The sequence below is a fragment of the Protopterus annectens genome, chromosome 5.part0 (genome assembly GCF_019279795.1).
Source record: "Protopterus annectens isolate FY-2018-M chromosome 5.part0, PAN1.0, whole genome shotgun sequence".
NCBI classification, from domain to species: Eukaryota; Metazoa; Chordata; order Ceratodontiformes; family Protopteridae; genus Protopterus; species Protopterus annectens.
The window spans coordinates 86,020,206-86,039,764 of NC_056735.1; the positions used below are offsets into that span (position 1 = coordinate 86,020,206).

At 39.3% G+C, this 19,559-nt stretch overlaps 1 protein-coding gene across 2 annotated transcripts in view; it reads left to right on the top strand.

Moving 5' to 3' along the window:
• NRIP1 (nuclear receptor interacting protein 1) overlaps window positions 1-19,559 on the top strand; it is a 528,410-nt gene that overhangs the window by 501,311 nt on the left and 7,540 nt on the right. The gene's annotated exons all lie outside the window — the stretch shown is intronic.

The following is a 19,559-nucleotide window of genomic DNA, read 5'->3' on the forward strand; positions in this document are numbered from 1 at the left end:
CCTCTGCAACCCTGTCCATTAGATCTGTGAATTGCCTTTTTCACATGCTTAAGTATCATCAACATACTTTGGAGACTATTAAGGCTAAACTTGGGGATATTCCTTCCATGTTGGAGAACAAAGATTTACAAGACTTACTGAATTCTGCCACTCTAGTTAATAAGCATTCATTACATTGTGGTTTTGACACTTTGGAGGCTTCCTGCTGAGCAGCAGCCACTGGTTCCATTATTAGAAGGCATGCCTGGCTCAGGGAGCAGCCTCTTTTTGAACCTGTTAAATCTAAATTGCTGGATGTTCCTTTGCAGAAGGACAATCTTTTTGGTAATAAGGCTGAGGAAGTACTGAAGAAGTTGGAGGATAAGGCGAAATCTATGCAAGCTATAAAATATTTCCTTCAGGTTTAGCCTCTTCGGTTCAGTAGGCATTACCCTTCCAAGAATTGGTCTTTCCCTGATCCTGGCAAGCAGGGTCGCTCTAGGCCCAGGGGTTTCAGATCTTCCAGAGGACAGGCTTCTGCCCCTCAAAGGGCTAAACAATGGCATTCCTCTTCAGCTAAATCAGGGAGTTCTAAGCCAACTTCCCAAAGCAAGCATTCTCAATGACTCCGGCCTTCTTGTGCCTACCTCTGCGGGGCCTGGGTTTCCTTTGTGGGGAAGGTTAGCCAGGATCACAGAGGTATGGTCTACTGTCACAGACTACAAATAGGTGCTCACTATTGTAAACCAAGGTTACAAGTTTTATTTTCTCACCTTCCCTGTTGTGAAAGGGTAGAGGTACAAAATCACATTTCGTCTCTACTGACCATGGGGGCTATAGAACCAGTTCCTGCAAATCAGGCAGGCCTAGGTTTTTATTAAAGACTTTTTCTGGTACCCAAAAAAGGGGGAACCTGACACCCTATTCTGGATCTGTCTATTCTAGACACTTTTCTGGTGATTCCGAAGTTCAAGATGCTCACTCTTCAACAGCTGCTACCCATGCTGGGCAAGAATTCATGGCTGGTAACTTTGGATCTCAAGGAGGCTTATTTGCACATTCCAATAAGGGAAAGTTGCAAGGCAGTTCCTTCGTTTCAGGGCTGGGGAGCAACACTTTCAATTTTCTGCACTGCCGTTTGGCTTATCTACTGCTCCCAGAGTTTTTACAAAGTGCCTGGCTCCAGCCATTGCTTTTTGCAGGTAGAGAAATATCCAAATTTATCCTTATCTGGATAGCAAACTACAACTAGAAAAGGAATTGGACTTCATGAAGAACATTCTCACCTCTTTGGGTTACACTCTCAACGAAAAGAAGTCAAAGTTGGTTCCTACAAGGGAGGTTGTTTTCCTGGGAGCGAGTCTGAATACAGCCACCCAGATGATATTCCTCCCTCAAGAGAAGCAAGAAGATCTTTTGGCTTACTTTAAGAACTTGGCAAGCATGAACCCAGCTCTCTGCAAGGCAATTCCTGCAAGCAATGGGGTTCATGAGTTCATGTATGCTGATGATCCCATATGCAAGGCTGCATATGATAAAACTTCAATGGTACCGCAAGAATCTTTGGTGTCAACACACACAGGACTTAGACTTGATTCTTCCACTGATTCCCTGTCTACAAATGGAGTTCCTCTGGTGGGCGACAGCTTGCTTTCAGAACAAGGGTCTGCCTTTCTGCCCACCACCTGCCAGCCAGACTCTCACCACAGATGCCTCAGATTATGCATGGGGGCTCATCTGGAAGGCAGGGGCATACAGGGGACTTAGAGCACACAGCAGGTTCAACTGCAAATAAACTTAAAGGAATTGATGGCAGTGCAGCAAACCTTGCTGGCTTTCTAGGGCCTACTCTACCCTGGGACTCTGCTGATCAGGACAGACAATACCACAGTCATGTGATACATCAACAAGCAGGGGGGACTTGCTCTTATCCCTTGTGCAGACAAAGCATGAGACTGTGGTCATTAGCAGCTTCCATGGGCATACATCTAATAGCCCAGTATCTTCCAGGGGGGTTAAATTCCTTGGCAGATCAATTGAGCAGACATGTTCTGGATCCTCATGAGTGGCAACTGAACAAAGTCATTTTCCATCGCATCACTCAGCATTGGGGCACTCCTTAGGTGGATCTTTTTTCCTCTCACACCAATCATCTCCTTCCAACCTTCTGCATCAGGGAGTTTCATAACAAAGCTTGAGAGTGGACGTGCTGTCCTTCCCATGGACACAGCTCTCAATTTATGCATTCCCTCCTCTGCTTCTTCTTCCCAGAGTGCTGCTAAAGATAAGGGACAAAAAACCAAAGGCTATTCTTATAGCTCCAGATTGGCCCAGGCAGCATTGGTATCCCCTTCTTCGCAGCCTTTCCCAAGCTCAGATTTGGCATCTTCCCCTGGTACCAGATCTGTTGGTTCAGGAGTGGAGAAAGTTCCTTCATCCTCATCTTCAAACTCTGCATTTAACTGCCTGGCTAATACTTTAACTCTTTCCTAGCAGGTGGTTGAAGTTCTTCATGAGGCCAGGAGGCCTAGCACCAGGAAATCCTATGCAGATAAATGGAAGAGATTTTGCTCTTGGATGCTGTCTAAAGGAGAAGACTCTTCTCATCCTTCTCGTTCCCTCATTCTTCACTAGAAGACTCTTCTCATCCTTCTCGTTCCCTCATTCTTGACTAGAAGTCTCTTCTCATCCTTCTCGTTCCCTCATTCTTGACTAGAAGTCACTTCTCATCCTTCTCGTTCCCTCATTCTTGACTAGAAGACTCTTCTCATCCTTCTCGTTCCCTCATTCTTGACTAGAAGACTCTTCTCATCCTTCTCTTTCCCTCATTCTTGACTAGAAGTCTCTTCTCATCCTTCTCGTTCCCTCATTCTTGACTAGAAGTCTCTTCTCATCCTTCTCGTTCCCTCATTCTTGACTAGAAGTCTCTTCTCATCCTTCTCGTTCCCTCAATCTTGACTAGAAGTCTCTTCTCATCCTTCTCGTTCCCTCAATCTTGACTAGAAGTCTCTTCTCATCCTTCTCGTTCCCTCATTCTTGACTAGAAGACTCTTCTCATCCTTCTCGTTCCCTCATTCTTGACTAGAAGACTCTTCTCATCCTTCTCGTTCCCTCATTCTTGACTAGAAGACTCTTCTCATCCTTCTCGTTCCCTCATTCTTGACTGGAAGACTCTTCTCATCCTTCTCGTTCCCTCATTCTTGACTAGAAGACTCTTCTCATCCTTCTCGTTCCCTCATTCTTGACTAGAAGTCTCTTCTCATCCTTCTCGTTCTCTCATTCTTGACTAGAAGACTCTTCTCATCCTTCTCGTTCCCTCATTCTTGACTAGAAGTCTCTTCTCATCCTTCTCGTTCCCTCATTCTTGACTAGAAGTCTCTTCGTTCCCTCATTCTTGACTAGAAGTCTCTTCTCATCCTTCTCGTTCCCTCATTCTTGACTAGAAGTCTCTTCTCATCCTTCTCGTTCCCTCATTCTTGATTATCTAGCAGGCTTGCTTAATGGTGAACTTTTAAGATTCATGCTTCAGCAATTTCTGCTCATTGTTCTTTTGAGCAAACATTTTTTTCTCAACCCTTGATGAAGCAGTTCCTGAGGGGAGCTAGCAATCCTAGACCTCCCAGGAAAGCTCCTACTCCTGCTTGGGATCTTAATTTTGTCATGGAGAAGCTTACTCTACCTCCCTTTGAGTCAGCTGCCTCTGCAGATGTGAAGTTTCTCTCCTGGAAGACTGCCTTTCTTTTGGCTATTACTTCGGCCAGAAGAGTTTCAGAGCTACAAGCCTTAATGGCAGTAGAACCTTTCATAATTTTTCATTCCGATCGGGTTTCTCTGAGAACTAACCCCTCCTTTATACCCAAGGTGATTTCCGGTCTGACTCTTTACCAGTCTATTCACCTGCCTATCTTTTTCAATAATCCCCAGAATAAAGGGGAAAGGATTCTGCACTCCCTGGATGTGCACAGACAGCTGAGATTTTATTTAAACAAGACTAAATCCTTTCAAAAATCTGAACAGTTGTTGGTTAGTTTTGCCCTGGGGCTCAAGGTAAAGCTATTTCAAAACAAACCATCTCCAAATGGATTGCTCATTATATACACTTTTGTTACCTGCAGCATGGGAAGGTTCCCCCTCAGGGTATTAGGACCCACTCTACTAGAGCAGCCTCTACCTCTGCACCTTTACTGAGAGGTGTGCCTACTAAAGACATTCTAGAAGCAGCTACTTGGTCTTCTGTCCATACCTTCACAAAGCATTACAATCTACCTTTGTTTTCTAAATCCAGGGCTGGTTTTGCCTCTGGAGTTTTGCAGAGCCTTCTTACCAACCCTTAATCTGTGATTCATTCTCCCACCTTTTTCCTTTTCCTGGGCTTTGGGAATCAACCCATAGGTTAGGACTGCAACAGTGAAACACGAAGAACATAGTATATTTGTGTACACATACCATAAATGTAGATGTTCGAGTGTATTCACTGCTGCAGTTCTGGTTTCCCACCCTCCATTCCCGATCTTCTCCTAAGGCACAGACTACTTATTTTTATTTTTTGGATGGCATGTTTCCAGGGTGTTTCCTTCCTGGTAAACGAAAAGCAAAACGGCTATACAGGTAAAACCCAGTATATAAAAAAGAGAAGTATATGAGAGAAAACACTATACCGGGTACCACACAATAACGTCTTTATTTAAACAAAGTAAAAGGAGGTGGCTTTCACAACCTTCGTTGCTTCATCAGACAAAGAATTAACTGTTCAACTGCTTGTTTTATATCACTCTCAGTCAAAAAATGTTTTCAATTAGTGACATCATACAACTTTTGAAAATTTAAAGGCATATATGACAAGAATATTGTAAAATACGCATGTGAATATAAAATATATATACAAAAATGTAAAGTATGTTCATATTTATGCATATCTGATTTTAAAACAGTTAAATAATCTCATTAAAATGCATATATATAAAAATGCATATAAATAAAATGCATAGTATATTCATATTTATGCATATCTAATTTAAAACAATCTAATAAAATGCATATATATAATATATATTTAAAAGAATGCATAATACAAAATATATAATAAAAGAAATATATGTATATATATATTTTTATTTTATGCAAAAATTAATTGTGTTGAAGGCGTCTAGCTTTAAGAAATGGAACCAGTGATGTACAACCATTTAAGCCTGGATATCTATCAGCATTGAGCTTGATAATCCATCTTTGTTCTCGGCTCTCTGTGAAATTTTCTATATCTCCTCCCCTCACATTTCTATGTATATGTTGCAAAACAAAGAACTTGAAAGAGTGTGAAGGGTCAGTGTTTAAAACATGTTGAGCAAGCGCACTAGTAGTTTTGTTATTTCTGATGTCTCTTATGTGTTCCAATATTCTATCCTTTAAGTTTCTATTTGTTTTTCCTATATAGAAGGCATGACATATTTGGCAGAAACAAAAATAAATAACATCTGTGGTTTTACAGTCTGCATATGAATAAGAGTATAGTGTAAAATTTCTAACAGGATGAATATATGGTGTAGTACTATAAATATGTGTACAAGCAGTACAAGACCTACAAGGAAAAGTACCTTTTCGTCTGGATTTATAGGTAGTTTGACATCTTTATTACACACTTGTTGTTTTAATGTTAGATTATTTCTGAAACTGAAGCTAGGTGCATTACCAATGAAAGAATGTAAACAAGGAATCTCATGTAAAATGTGCCAATGTTGTTTAATAATATTAGTATACTGATTAACATTACTGGCATACTGAAAAACCGCTCTAATGCTATTACTTTGTGTATTATTTCTCAAATTACTGCTATCTGACGTAATAGAATTAGAAGATTGAAAATACGCTAGTCCCTGAGTGTCCAAGCATCAGAAATAGTTCTATCTATTTCATCCATATTATATCCTCTTCTTAAAAAATCAGTTTTCAATTTATTCAAAGCTAGTACTGCATCATTATCATTGTTGTGTAATCTTAATGTGAGGGGAGGAGATATAGAAAATTTCACAGAGAGCCGAGAACAAAGATGGATTATCAAGCTCAATGCTGATAGATATCCAGGCTTAAATGGTTGTACATCACTGGTTCCATTCCTTAAAGCTAGACATCTTCAACACAATTAATTTTTTGCATAAAATAAAAAATATATATATATATACATATATTTCTTTTATTATATATTTTGTATTATGCATTCTTTTTAAATATATATTATATATATGCATTTTTATTAGATTAATTGTTTTGAATTAGATATGCATAAATATGAATATACTATGCATTTTTATTTATATGCATTTTTTATATATATGCATTTTTAATGAGATTATTTAACTGTTTTAAAATCAGATATTCATAAATATGAACATACTTTACATTTTTGTATATATATTTTATATTCACATGCGTATTTTACAATATTCTTGTCATATATGCCTTTAAATTTTCAAAAGTTGTATGATGTCACTAATTGGAAAACATTTTTTGACTGAGTGATATAAAACAAGCAATTGAACAGTTAATTCTTTGTCTGATGAAGCAACGAAGGTTGCGAAAGCGCTCACCTCTCCTTTTTACTTTGTTTAAATAAAGACGTTATTGTGTGGTACATTGAGAATGAACTTAAAGCTGAAATCATTGCCACAGAATCAATTATTAATAAGAACTTTGTACAAGATACAGTTTTTCTAAAAATGAATGAACTTCAGGATAACATCATGTCATATGAAAGGAAGCTGCAAAACATTAAACTATCAAAACTTAACAGAGACAAAAAAGATTTTGCTTTAAATAATGTCTTCTCATGGCCCAAAGAAAATAACTTTAGACATCAAACTGTTTCTGACCAGGCAAGGAATGTGCATACTACACCTTTAAATTCAGATTCCACCTATGCTGCAGTTACACAAGGCACTCCCTGTTCTCTGACAACTGAAACAGCTTGTATGCAAGAGGAGAAGAACACCAGTTTAACTCTCCTGTTTCTGAGTCCTCTGACCAACAAAACAGTAATTTAAAAGATAAAAACAGTAAATTAGGAGCTATTCCAAAGAAAACATATGCAGTTTTACCATCTACAAGTCATACTTCATCGACTCTAAGAAAGGAAGGAACTTCAAACATACAAGTGACTGAAAACACAGAAAGTATTTTTTAGATGCCAGCAAACAAGGCGACTTCACTTTGAGAGTACCACTACCTTACAAGAATCGAATGAAACAATATGTACACAAAGGACAGTCACTGCAACTGGGTTCACTGGAAGGAGCAGTACATTCTCGAAGAGGAGACGGACTTAACTACAGGTTTGATTTTGAACCTTTCCTCTATTATTTTAACACCGAACAGTTGAATGTTTTAAATAAGGGCCTTTCATTTATACCTGCTAGAAAGGCTAATCTTACAGAAATGATTAAAGACCTTAAATTATTAGGCAGGAATTTGTCTCTAAAAGTTTTGTTCCCAAACAATGTTACAAATAATATGAATGTGTTTAAACAGCCTAGCACTTTCATTCCTTATACTCCCCGAGTATACAAAGATTCCTTGATATATGTGAAACATCTTTTAGGCAGATATACGATGATAATTTGAGTGACTATTACTATGGAAATCTAAATACAAGTGAATATAGAGCACTGAATGAACTAAAGAACTTGAATTCTGTCGTTATTAAACAGGCAGATAAAGGTGGAGGTATTGTTATTTTAGATAAGCAATTGTATGTACAACAAATGTATAAGTTACTGCTTAATAATGATACATACAGAGGAATTTCAAAAGTTACAGTGAATGCCATCATTGATAAAGTGTCGTTTTGATTTTGACTTATTAATTACTGATTTAATAGATCAACCACTGTTTAAATACTTTAATGTCTTGAATCCAACTATTCCTAAGATTTATGGTTTACCAAAGGTTCATAAAGACAGAAGTCTGCCACCAATGTGTCCCATAGTCTCAGGCACTGGTTGGTGTACAGAACCACTGTCTATTTATGTTGAAAGTACACTACATGTGCTCTTAGACAAATGTGAAAATATTTTAAGAGACACCAAAATGTTTCTAGAGAAATTACATACTAGAATTGAAAGTTTATCAGATATTAATGACTTTGTTCTTGTCACTATGGATATAGAGTCATTGTTTACAAGTATCCCGACTACATGGGGCATTAATATGATTAGAAATTTTCTTACAAGAAATAATTGCTTCACCAATGAAAAAGTACAACTTATATGCAGTTTGTTAGAGATTATTCTGGAAAATAATGTATATTTTGAAGAACAATTCTTTCTGCAAAAGATCGGCGTTGCCATGGGCACACCATGTGCAAATAGTTATGCCAATCTATCGCTTACATTCTGGGAACAAACACATGTCTTTTCTGATAAGAATCCATTTATCAGTCAGCTTTTATGGTATACACGTTTTGTGGATGATGTTTTTTTATTATGGAAAGACAATATATCTGAGCTTATATTATTTATTAACTATTTGCATACAACTACTGATTTTCTGAGATTCACATACAATTTTTCTACATCTGAGATTGATTTCTTAGATGTACATATAATCAAATCAGAGTTGACAGGTTTTACCAGCAAAATTTTTCACAAACCCACGAAGAAAAATACATACCTTCACAAAACCAGTATGCATCCTAGACACATTCCAAGAAATGTGCTCAAGGGGCAGGTATACAGAACATTAAGATTACACAACAATGATAATGATGCAGTACTAGCTTTGAATAAATTGAAAACTGATTTTTTAAGAAGAGGATATAATATGGATGAAATAGATAGAACTATTTCTGATGCTTGGACACTCAGGGACTCTAAATGTAAAGCGTATTTTCAATCTTCTAATTCTATTACGTCAGATAGCAGTAATTTGAGAAATAATACACAAAATAATAGCATTAGAGCGGTTTTTCAGTATGCCAGTAATGTTAATCAGTACACTAATATTATTAAACAACATTGGCAATTTTACATGAGATTCCTTGTTTACATTCTTTCATTGGTAATGCACCTAGCTTCAGTTTCAGAAATAATCTAACATTAAAACAACAATTGTGTAATAAAGACGTCAAAAAAACTACCTATAATTCCAGACGCAAAGGTACTTTTCCTTGTAGGTCTTGTACTGCTTGTACACATATTCATAGTACTACACCATATATTCATCCTGTTAGAAATTTTACACTATACTCTCATTCATATGCAGACTGTAAAACCACAGATGTTATTTATTTTTGTTTCTGACAAATATGTCATGCCTTCTATATAGGAAAACAAATAGAAACTTAAAGGATAGAATATTGGAACACATAAGAGACATCAGAAATAACAAAACTACTAGTGCGCTTGCTCAACATGTTTTAAACACTGACCCTTCACACTCTTTCAAGTTCTTTGTTTTACAACATATACATAGAAATGTGAGGGAGGAGATATAGAAAATTTCACAGAGAGCCGAGAACAAAGATGGATTATCAAGCTCAATGCTGATAGATATCCAGGCTTAAATGGTTGTACATCACTGGTTCCATTTCTTAAAGCTAGATGTCTTCAACACAATTAATTTTTTGCATAAAATAAAAATATATATATATATACATATATTTCTTTTATTATATATTTTGTATTATGCATTCTTTTTAAATATATATTATATATATGCATTTTATGAGATTATTTAATTGTTTTAAATTAGATATGCATAAATATGAATATACTATGTATTTTTATTTATATGCATTTTTTATATACATATATATGCATTTTTAATGAGATTATTTAACTGTTTTAAAATCAGATATGCATAAATATGAACATACTTTACATTTTTGTGTATATATTTTATATTCACATGCGTATTTTACAATATTCTTGTCATATATGCCTTTAAATTTTCAAAAGTTGTATGATGTCACTAATTGGAAAATTTTTTTTGACTGAGAGTGATATAAAATAAGCAGTTGAACAGTTAATTCTTTGTCTGATGAAGCAACGAAGGTTGTGAAAGCGCTCACCTCTCCTTTTTACTTTGTTTAAATAAAGACGTTATTGTGTGGTACCCGGTATAGTGTTTTCTCTCATATGTTTCCTTCCTGGGTTAGCCTTCTTTTGGGTGCTCCTAACAGTTAAGGCAAGAATAACTAAGGAAATGGCGTCAGCTGCCTTCCTTTATACCTGACATTCTGACATCAGTTTTACAACCGACGGCAGCCAAAGTCATATACCAAGGACTCTGGTATTCAGGCCGGCTGAGGGCTACCGGGAGCCGGATAATCCATAGGTTAGGACTGCAATAGTAAATACACTCGAACATCTACATTTATGGTAAGTGTACACAACTGTAGTTTATGTGGTACATAAACAAGCAGGGCGGAACTCATTCTTACCCACTCTGCAGGTTAGCCATGCCTCTGTGGAACACAGCCTTGAGCATCCAAGTGCACCTACAAGCTCAATTCCTGCCAGGCAAGCAAAATTCACTGGCAGATGACTTGAGCAGAAATCTACTGGACCCTTAAAAGTGGAAACTGGACCCCAACTCATTCAAACTTCTAACCCAGAGGTGGGGAATACCGGAGGTGGACCTTTTTTGCCCCCCCCCCCCCAAAATCCCCAATTGAGCAAATTTTGCACCAGAAATCCTCACAGCAGTGACCGGAAGGTGGATGCCCTCCTTTACATGAGAAAACCTCTCAATTTATGCCTTTCCTCCTCTGCCTCTCCTCTCAAGAGTACTGCTCAAGATCAAACGGGACAGGCCAAGGGCAATCCTTATTGCACCAGACTGGCCATGCCAGCACTGGTACCCACTCCTACGCAGTCTGAAAGCAGTGCCGCCCTGGCACCTACATCAGACATCCTCCCTGCTGTCCCAGCAGGAGGGACAGATTTTGCATCCACAGCTGCAACCCCTACACCTTGCAGCCTGGCATATTCCCTAAATGCACCACCAGCATCCCTCAGCAAACAGGTGCTGGGCATCATCCTTGAGGCCAAAAGGCCTAGTACTAGGAAATCCTATGCTGAAAAGTGGAAAAGATATTGTTGGAGTCAGTCTCAAGGAAAGGACACAGCTGTGCCCAACTTACCTCAAATCCTTAATTACCTACCAGGGCTGCTCCACAGAGGCATATTCTTCTCATCCATTAAGCTTCATGCCACTGCCATCTCAACTCATTATAATACTGAGCCTCCACTCTTTTTTCACCCTCTCATCAAACAGTTCCTGAGAGGAGCTAACAATTTAAGACCCCCCACCCCGAACTGGGACCTTAACTTTGTACTGGAGAAGCTCACACTTCCCCCCTTTGAACCTGCTGCTTCAGCAGAGTTAAAATTCCTCTCTTGGAAAACAGCCTTACTTCTAGCTATTACTTCAGCAAGAAGAGTATCTGAGTTACAGGCACTAATGGCGATGGAGCCTTTCATTAATTTCCATGCTGATAGGGTTTTCCTCAGGACTAACCCTTCCTTTATGCCCAAGGTGGTATTCAGTGTGGCTCTAAACCAATCTATCCATTTGCCAACCTTTTCCCTAATCCTCAGAATAAAGGGGAAAGGATCCTGCACTCCTTGGATGTGAACAGACAGCTCAGGTTCTACCTTAACAGGGCTAAGCCTTTTAGAAAATCTGACCAGCTGCTAGTCAGCTTTGCTACAGGGGCAGAGGGCAAGGCCATTTCAAAGCAAACTATTTCCAAATGAATAGCACACTGCATCCATTTCTGCTACAAGTACCATGGAAAACCTACCCCTCTGGGGATCAGAACTCATTCCACTAGAGCTATTTCAATCTCTACAGCATTTCTCAGGGGAGTCCCTACTAAGGACATCCTGGAAGCTGCAACCTGGAGTTCTGTGCACACCTTCACCAAGCATTACCACTTAACTATTTTTTTTTTAAGTCCAGAGCTGGATTTGCTACAGCAGTCTTACAAGGCCTGCTAGCCAGCCCTAACACCTCTTGACTGCCTCCACCCTTCCTCAGATTTGGGAATCAACCCAAGTGTGATGACTGCAACAGTGAAACACGAAGAACATAGTACAGTTGTGTACACTTACCATAAATGTAGATGTTCGAGTGCATTCACTGTTGCAGTCCTGGTTTCCCTCCCTCCAGCCCCCTGGTTTTCTCTCTCTCCTCTACATAAATGTAGATGTTCGAGTGCATTCACTGTTGCAGTCCTGGTTTCCCTCCCTCCAGCCCCCTGGTTTTCTCTCTCTCCTCTCCATAAATGTAGATGTTCGAGTGCATTCACTGTTGCAGTCCTGGTTTCCCTCCCTCCAGCCCCCTGGTTTTCTCTCTCTCCTCTCCATAAATGTAGATGTTCGAGTGCATTCACTGTTGCAGTCCTGGTTTCCCTCCCTTCAGCCCCCTGGTTTTCTCTCCTCTCCATAAATGTAGATGTTCGAGTGCATTCACTGTTGCAGTCCTGGTTTCCCTCCCTTCAGCCCCCTGGTTTTCTCTTCTCTCTCCTCTCTATGGCTATTCCTACTGGTATTGTGGTATTGGTATTTACTTTTTACTGGTGGTGTTTTCCCTACCATTTCCTAGCTCCCTATTTGGGGGCTTCTGATATTTGGGGCAAGAAAAACTGATGTAATGGCATTGGCTGCCTGTTTTTATACCTCTGACGACCTGACGTCAAGGAAGAAGTGACTGCATCCAACGCAGAAATACTAAGTCTCTGGTATTCGGGCTGACTGAGGGCTACCTGCAGGCAGATAACCCAAGTGTGATGACTGCACTCGAACATCCACATTTATGGTTAGTGTGCACAACTGTACTTTTTGTATAGGATGTGGGCACAGAAGGTGAAATTGGATGTGGTGACATGTTGCTGTTGGGCAGGGTTGGGGTTAAGTGTCGGAATCTTTGTAAGAAATGCTATACTACCTATAAAATAAGAAATGAAAAGTATTACAGTTTTGAGTGGTGAGTTATCAAGAGAGGGGGTTGTGTTGAATTTCTTGCAGGGATGCAAGATTTCTTTAATGGATGTCCAAAATTTTTAGGGTTGTGTTTAGTATTATTCTGAAAGTTATTATAGTATAGTATTTTGTCTTGATTTATTTGCTTTTTAGTACAATTGTGAGGCATTCTAAACTTTTGAAGACGTTGAGATGTTTTATACTTTTGTAATTCCTTCCATGGCGTTCTTTCTCTGTCCTGCATTAGCATTTTACTCTTTTTTTTTTGATAACCAAATTGCATTATTTGTTTTTAGTTTCTTCCTTCTAAGAAGTGCAAGTCTATTTTTGATAATTGGAAAAGTTGTATTGAATTAATTTACAGCATCGTCTAGGAAGTTCCAGTTATTACATGATAGTGTAGTAATGAACATTTCTGGGTTAAACTTGGAAAGGTTGCATGTTGTTTTATAAATATGCTGGTTTGACATGAAAATGTTTTAACACTGTTTATATTCTAAGTCCTTCATTCCAACTAGGCATATTAGGTTGCTGTTGAAGATGTTGGATATCAAAAGTAATAAAATTATATGAGAATTTATAATTTAATTTTTACATAAGTCACTGGAGTGACAATGGGAGTTAATATATTTATGGCAGTGTAGGAGGAAAGATGCTTCTGTTCTTCCCAGTGTTCTGTGCACATTCATTTTTTAAAATATTTTATTGATATATTTTTTAATTTGAGCTGTGCCAGTTAATGAATTAAATGGATTTTTTATTATATATAAATAGTGTAGAAGCACACATGAATTTTCACAATACGGAAATATCTTTACTGGATACAGTGGCCAAAAAGGAAGGGATGTTTAGTACTGAGTTCCAAAACTCGGTCACTAGGAATAGCAGTTTGAACTGTACTAGTATGCATTCCCCTTAAGTTAAAAAAATGTGGTTAAGGAGCAGGGCAGCTAATTAGAGTAAGACCTTTACCTGAAAATGATTCAGATTTTCATGCTGGGTTAATTTTTCTTTCTATGTAGAGGCTAGCTGCAGCACATAATTGATGAATAGTTGTTTAATGTTTTGTAGGGGAGATGATTGAGAAGTATAAACATGTATATATAACACAACATGGTTTATACATATATAAACTTTGGGGATGCTGTGAAATAAATTTACCTATGAAGTTAATCATTTCAATAGATGCAGTTAATGTCAAGCAGATTGTTGTCTTTCGGCTTTTCCCGGTTAGAGGTCGCCACAGCAGATCTCCGGTCCGCTAATGATTGGCAGTAGATTTTTACGGACGCCGAGGTGCCAGCTCGACGTTCAACCTTCAACGAAGGCACACCCATTTACTCATGTCTTTCGAATGCCCACCCAACCGCAGGGAGGACATGCAAACTCTACACAGAAGGCACTCCCCGCACTCCAGCCGAGAATCGAATGGGAGAACCTCTTGCTGTGAGGCAACAATGCTACTGCTGCACCACCGCAGAAGTATATATAATAATTAGAGAATATTACAGGGTTTCCCCATGTGTGTTAAGGTGGTTGGTGGTATGCCATCATTTATTTTCAAGAAGGCAAAGAATTTAAATCTTCCTTTGGAACAAAATTTTTGTTTCAGTACTTCCATTGCTAAAATGTTACACTGTAATAATTGTAATTATTGCAATTTTTTGATGAAAGGGATATCTGAGGTGTTTGGGTAACTGTAGGTGTAAGATACCTGCAATGTTTACATGCAATTTTGAGAATGTGATTTATGCTGCTATTTGTTTAAAATGTTCATTTTTTACATTGGTCATACTTGTAGTAAATTACCAAAAGAATTTGAGCATTTTTATTTTGTTAGATCTTTGGATAGTAGTAATTCATTGTATAAACATACTGCTGAATGGCTGAATGCACAGCTGCTTGGTTTTAAATTTATAGTGAACAGCTAAGCTCTCCTTGTAGTAAAGGTGTTATAGATGAATTGTTGGAATGGAGCGAGTATTGTTGCCAGGTGAGGCTAGACACTTGCACTCCAATATATGCTAAATTGTCAGTGGACCAGCACCCCTTTGAAGAGGTGACCCAGGAGCACTGTCAGGTTAAGTGACTTGCTCAGAATCACACAATAAGTAGATGGAGGTGTAAAGAATCCATCTGTACCTTGGGGGGGGGGTACAATAAGTAGATGGAGGTGTAAAGAATCCATCTGTACCTTTGGGGTACAGTAAGTAGATGGAAGTGTAAAGAATCCATCTGTACCTTGGAGGGTACAATAAGTAGATGGAGGTGTAAAGAATCCATCTGTACCTTGGAGGGTACAATAAGTAGATGGAAGTGTAAAGAATCCATCTGTACCTTTGGGGTAGTAAGTAGATGGAGGTGTAAAGAATCCATCTGTACCTTGGAGCGTACAATAAGTAGATGGAGGTGTAAAGAATCAATCTGTACCTTTGGGGTACAGTAAGTAGATGGAGGTGTAAATAATCCATCTCTACGTTGGAGGGTACAATAAGTAGATGGAGGTGTAAATAATCCATCTGTACCTTGGGGGGTACAATAAGTAGATGGAAGTGTAAAGAATCCATCTGTACCTTTGGGGTAGTAAGTAGATGGAGGTGTAAAGAATCCATCTGTACCTTGGAGGGTACAATAAGTAGATGGAGGTGTAAAGAATCAATCTGTACCTTTGGGGTACAGTAAGTAGATGGAGGTGTAAATAATCCATCTCTACGTTGGAGGGTACAATAAGTAGATGGAGGTGTAAATAATCCATCTGTACCTTGGGGGGTACAATAAGTAGATGGAAGTGTAAAGAATCCATCTGTACCTTTGGGGTAGTAAGTAGATGGAGGTGTAAAGAATCCATCTGTACCTTGGAGGGTACAATAAGTAGATGGAGGTGTAAAGAATCCATCTGTACGTTGGAGGGTGCAATAAGTAGGTGGAGGTGTAAAGAATCCATCTCTACCTTGGAGGGTACAATAAGTAGATGGAGGTGTAAAGAATCCATCTGTACCTTGGAGGGTACAATAAGCAGATGGAGGTGTAAAGAATCCATCTGTACCTTGGGGGGTACAATAAGTAGATGGAAGTGTAAAGAATCCATCTGTACCTTTGGGGTAGTAAGTAGATGGAGGTGTAAAGAATCCATCTGTACTTTGGAGGGTACAATAGGTAGATGGAGGTGTAAAGAATCCATCTGTACCTTTGGGGTACAGTAAGTAGATGGAAGTGTAAAGAATCCATCTGTACGTTGGAGGGTGCAATAAGTAGATGGAGGTGTAAAGAATCCATCTGTACTTTGGAGGGTACAATAGGTAGATGGAGGTGTAAAGAATCCATCTGTACCTTTGGGGTACAGGAAGCAGCTCATTAACAGCCCCAGAAATGTCAGTCTCAAAGCTAAATTCCCAAACTCATGATCAAGAAAGTGAACCTTGGAGATAGGTAGCAGCTCATATCAGTAATCGTCTGAGCTAACAGTAGTCTGGCAGACTCCGTAGTATGGCAGTTAGTTCAGAGGATTAAGGATATAAGCTGTTAATGAGCTCATATCCTTGAGGATGGAAAGGTGCCTGGGGAATGCACCAGGTAGTTATTCCCCCTGTAATCTAGACCTTGACCATAACATCTACATTACAGTGGCAATAGCTACATTCAGTGCTTCTTTTAGTGACTTATCACTGCAGCCCTTTTATCCGTAGTGCTGCCTTTCTCCAAGGATCACTTTTTTGACCAAGACTTTGGGAATTTTGCATTGAGTTTTGAGACTGTAACGTTTCTGGTGCAACCTCTTGGCACCTTTCTATCCTGGCACTTTCTCCTGATTGTCTGATTATTTGAATTGGCTGCTTATAGATGGTGTTTGGCTTAGATATTCTTTAACAACTTAAAAATATGAAAAGGATTGCTGTGGGTTTACAGAGCAAAAATGTCGTTTTTGGATTAATCTAATTAGTTTAACATGTTTTACACACTAGCACATTAACTTTGGCATAGATGTGCTTTCCAGACAAAGAAATGGAAAACCTTGTCTCTGCTGCTGTAGAGTAGAACTTGGTAGAATACTTACATTTTTGTTCCATTTTGTAGCTCAACATTTAGTGAGATGTCATTTCATCGTGAACGAAATAGATAGGGTGTACCCTTTTTAGATAGCATGTGATATCTGTATTGCCACTTTTGTTTAACATATATCATCAGGTATCCATTTTTCTATTTGTGCGCGTATGTGTGTGATTGTTAGTAATTTATCTTGTAAAGTAGGAGGTCTGTGGTGGAGGTATTTTTTTGAGGTTTTATATTCTCTTGTCTGCCCACATTTTCTGTATGCCACACCTTCAAAATGGTGTCACATGGGATATTCACTAATAGTTTGCAAGCAGCAAATCATTCTGGTACGAAGAGTCAAGTTTTGTTCAAATGTCATGATAAATATATATATATATATATATATTGCTGTTCAGTTCTAAAGCATCTCATATCAAGTTAAGGCCAGTTATTTATTTGCAGTATGTAACTAGCAGCGTATCTTTGCAGGGATCTGGGGTCTCCTGCAGTTGCATTTAGCCAAAACGTATAATAGTCTGAAGTAGTAGGAATGTTGAGCCAGGTGCTCTGTTTGCACACTTCACCAGTTTTGGTGTTATGTGGTGAAGTAGTAGGGATGTTGAGCCAGGTGCTCTGTTTGCACACTTCACCAGTTTTGGTGTTATGTGGTGAAGTAGCAGGAATGTTGAGCCAGGTGCTCTGTTTGCACACTTCACCAGTTTTGGTGTTATGTGGTGAAGTAGTAGGGATGTTGAGCCAGGTGCTCTGTTTGCACACTTCACCAGTTTTGGTGTTATGTGGTGAAGTTGTAGGAATGTTGAGCCAGGTGCTCTGTTTTCACACTTCACCAGTTTTGGTGTTATGTGGTGAAGTAGGGATGTTGAGCCAGGTGCTCTGTTTGCACACTTCACCAGTTTTGGTGTTATGTGGTGAAGTAGTAGGGATGTTGAGCCAGGTGCTCTGTTTGCACACTTCACCAGTTTTGGTGTTATGTGGTGAAGTAGTAGTGATGTTGAGCCAGGTGCTCTGTTTGCACACTTCACCAGTTTTGGTGTTATGTGGTGAAGTAGTAGGCATGTTGAGCCAGGTGCTCTGTTTGCACACTTCACCAGTTTTGGTGTTATGTGGTGAAGTAGTAGGGATGTTGAGCCAGGTGCTCTGTTTGCACACTTCACCAGTTTTGGTGTTATGTGGTGAAGTAGTGGGAATGTTGAGCCAGGTGCTCTGTTTGCACAGTTCACCAGTTTTGGTGTTATGTGGGTCAGGTTGCACTTACACAAGTAGAGGAGACTATCCTAACAGCAACCTGAAACGGTGTTTGTGCCAGTGTTAGTACACCATCACAATGGATGCAGTAAGGGACAATTTCCAACTTCTTGAAGCTTCTTCATTAATTTTGCTTTATGAAGTTGTCTCTGGTTATTTAAGCCAACACAGAAGTACTAATTACTGCCCTGGTTATTGGTGTAGGATGCATGTTAAAACTACACTGGAGGTCCTAAGTGTTAGAGTGGGGTCGAGCAGTTGGCGCTTAACTGTCTCATACTGACAGTGAAGGTGTGGGCTGTCACTATTACAGGGCTGATCCCAAGTACACTGTTGAGGGTACAACACTTTGGCTGTAGGCATAAAATTACTCAAACCAGCAGGGACACCATGTGGTGCTAAGCTTTTCTGAACCATAGCATATGGCTGTATCCATGGCATTGCACTAATGCCTAAATTGTACAATATGTTTAAAGAAACACTAATGCTGCGTGCTTGAGTGATGTATTTTATTCCCATTCCAGTTAACTCCACACAGAGTTTATCCGTGCATGTCAGTGGACAGGGGCAGATTACGTAGTTGAAATGGAGTGTCTGGATGCTTTGTGAAGCAGATGATAGAGGCCTGTTGTGAGCTCTGTAAGGCATAGTTTTCATACACCTTCTCTTCGACTCGAGCCAAATAACATTTTAAATGCAGGAGTAGAGGATACTGGACAGGCTAATGGGCAGGGGACAATTGCTCCACTACCTCGGTGGGCCTTGCTCACTGCTGGTTAATGGGGAGGAGCCAGTGAGGCAGCTGAATAAGATGTCTGGAGGTAGGGAGTCACATTTGATAGAATCCATGGTCACTAGGGTGGAGTGGACTTAAAAATGGAGTACTGATTATTGACCCAGCAGCAAGTTATTGTTGTGAGCAGTATATGCCAGGCAGACGGGATGAATACCTGTGATGTGCTATGGCTTTTCCATACCAGATGCCCCAAAAGTTGGAGTAGCAATTAGGTGGTCAGCGGCAGACTGGCTTCTTGATGGTGGCCGTGGAGGGGGTATAGCATCAAATGTTCACATGCCATTGAGTCTCTTCTGAATTAGAATGGTAAGTTTTCTTGCCTGTTGCCTGCCACCATGTCAAAGTGACTGGTTGTTCAGGTGCTTGTGCTGACTAGAATGACACCATGTGACAATCATGTGATGCACTGAGTGGGTCATGCAGTTTATGGTTTCTTCTGCACTGATTTGTCATTCATGTGTATCACTTTCCAGAATACAGAGCCAAGACTAATGTGACTAGGTGTTTCAACT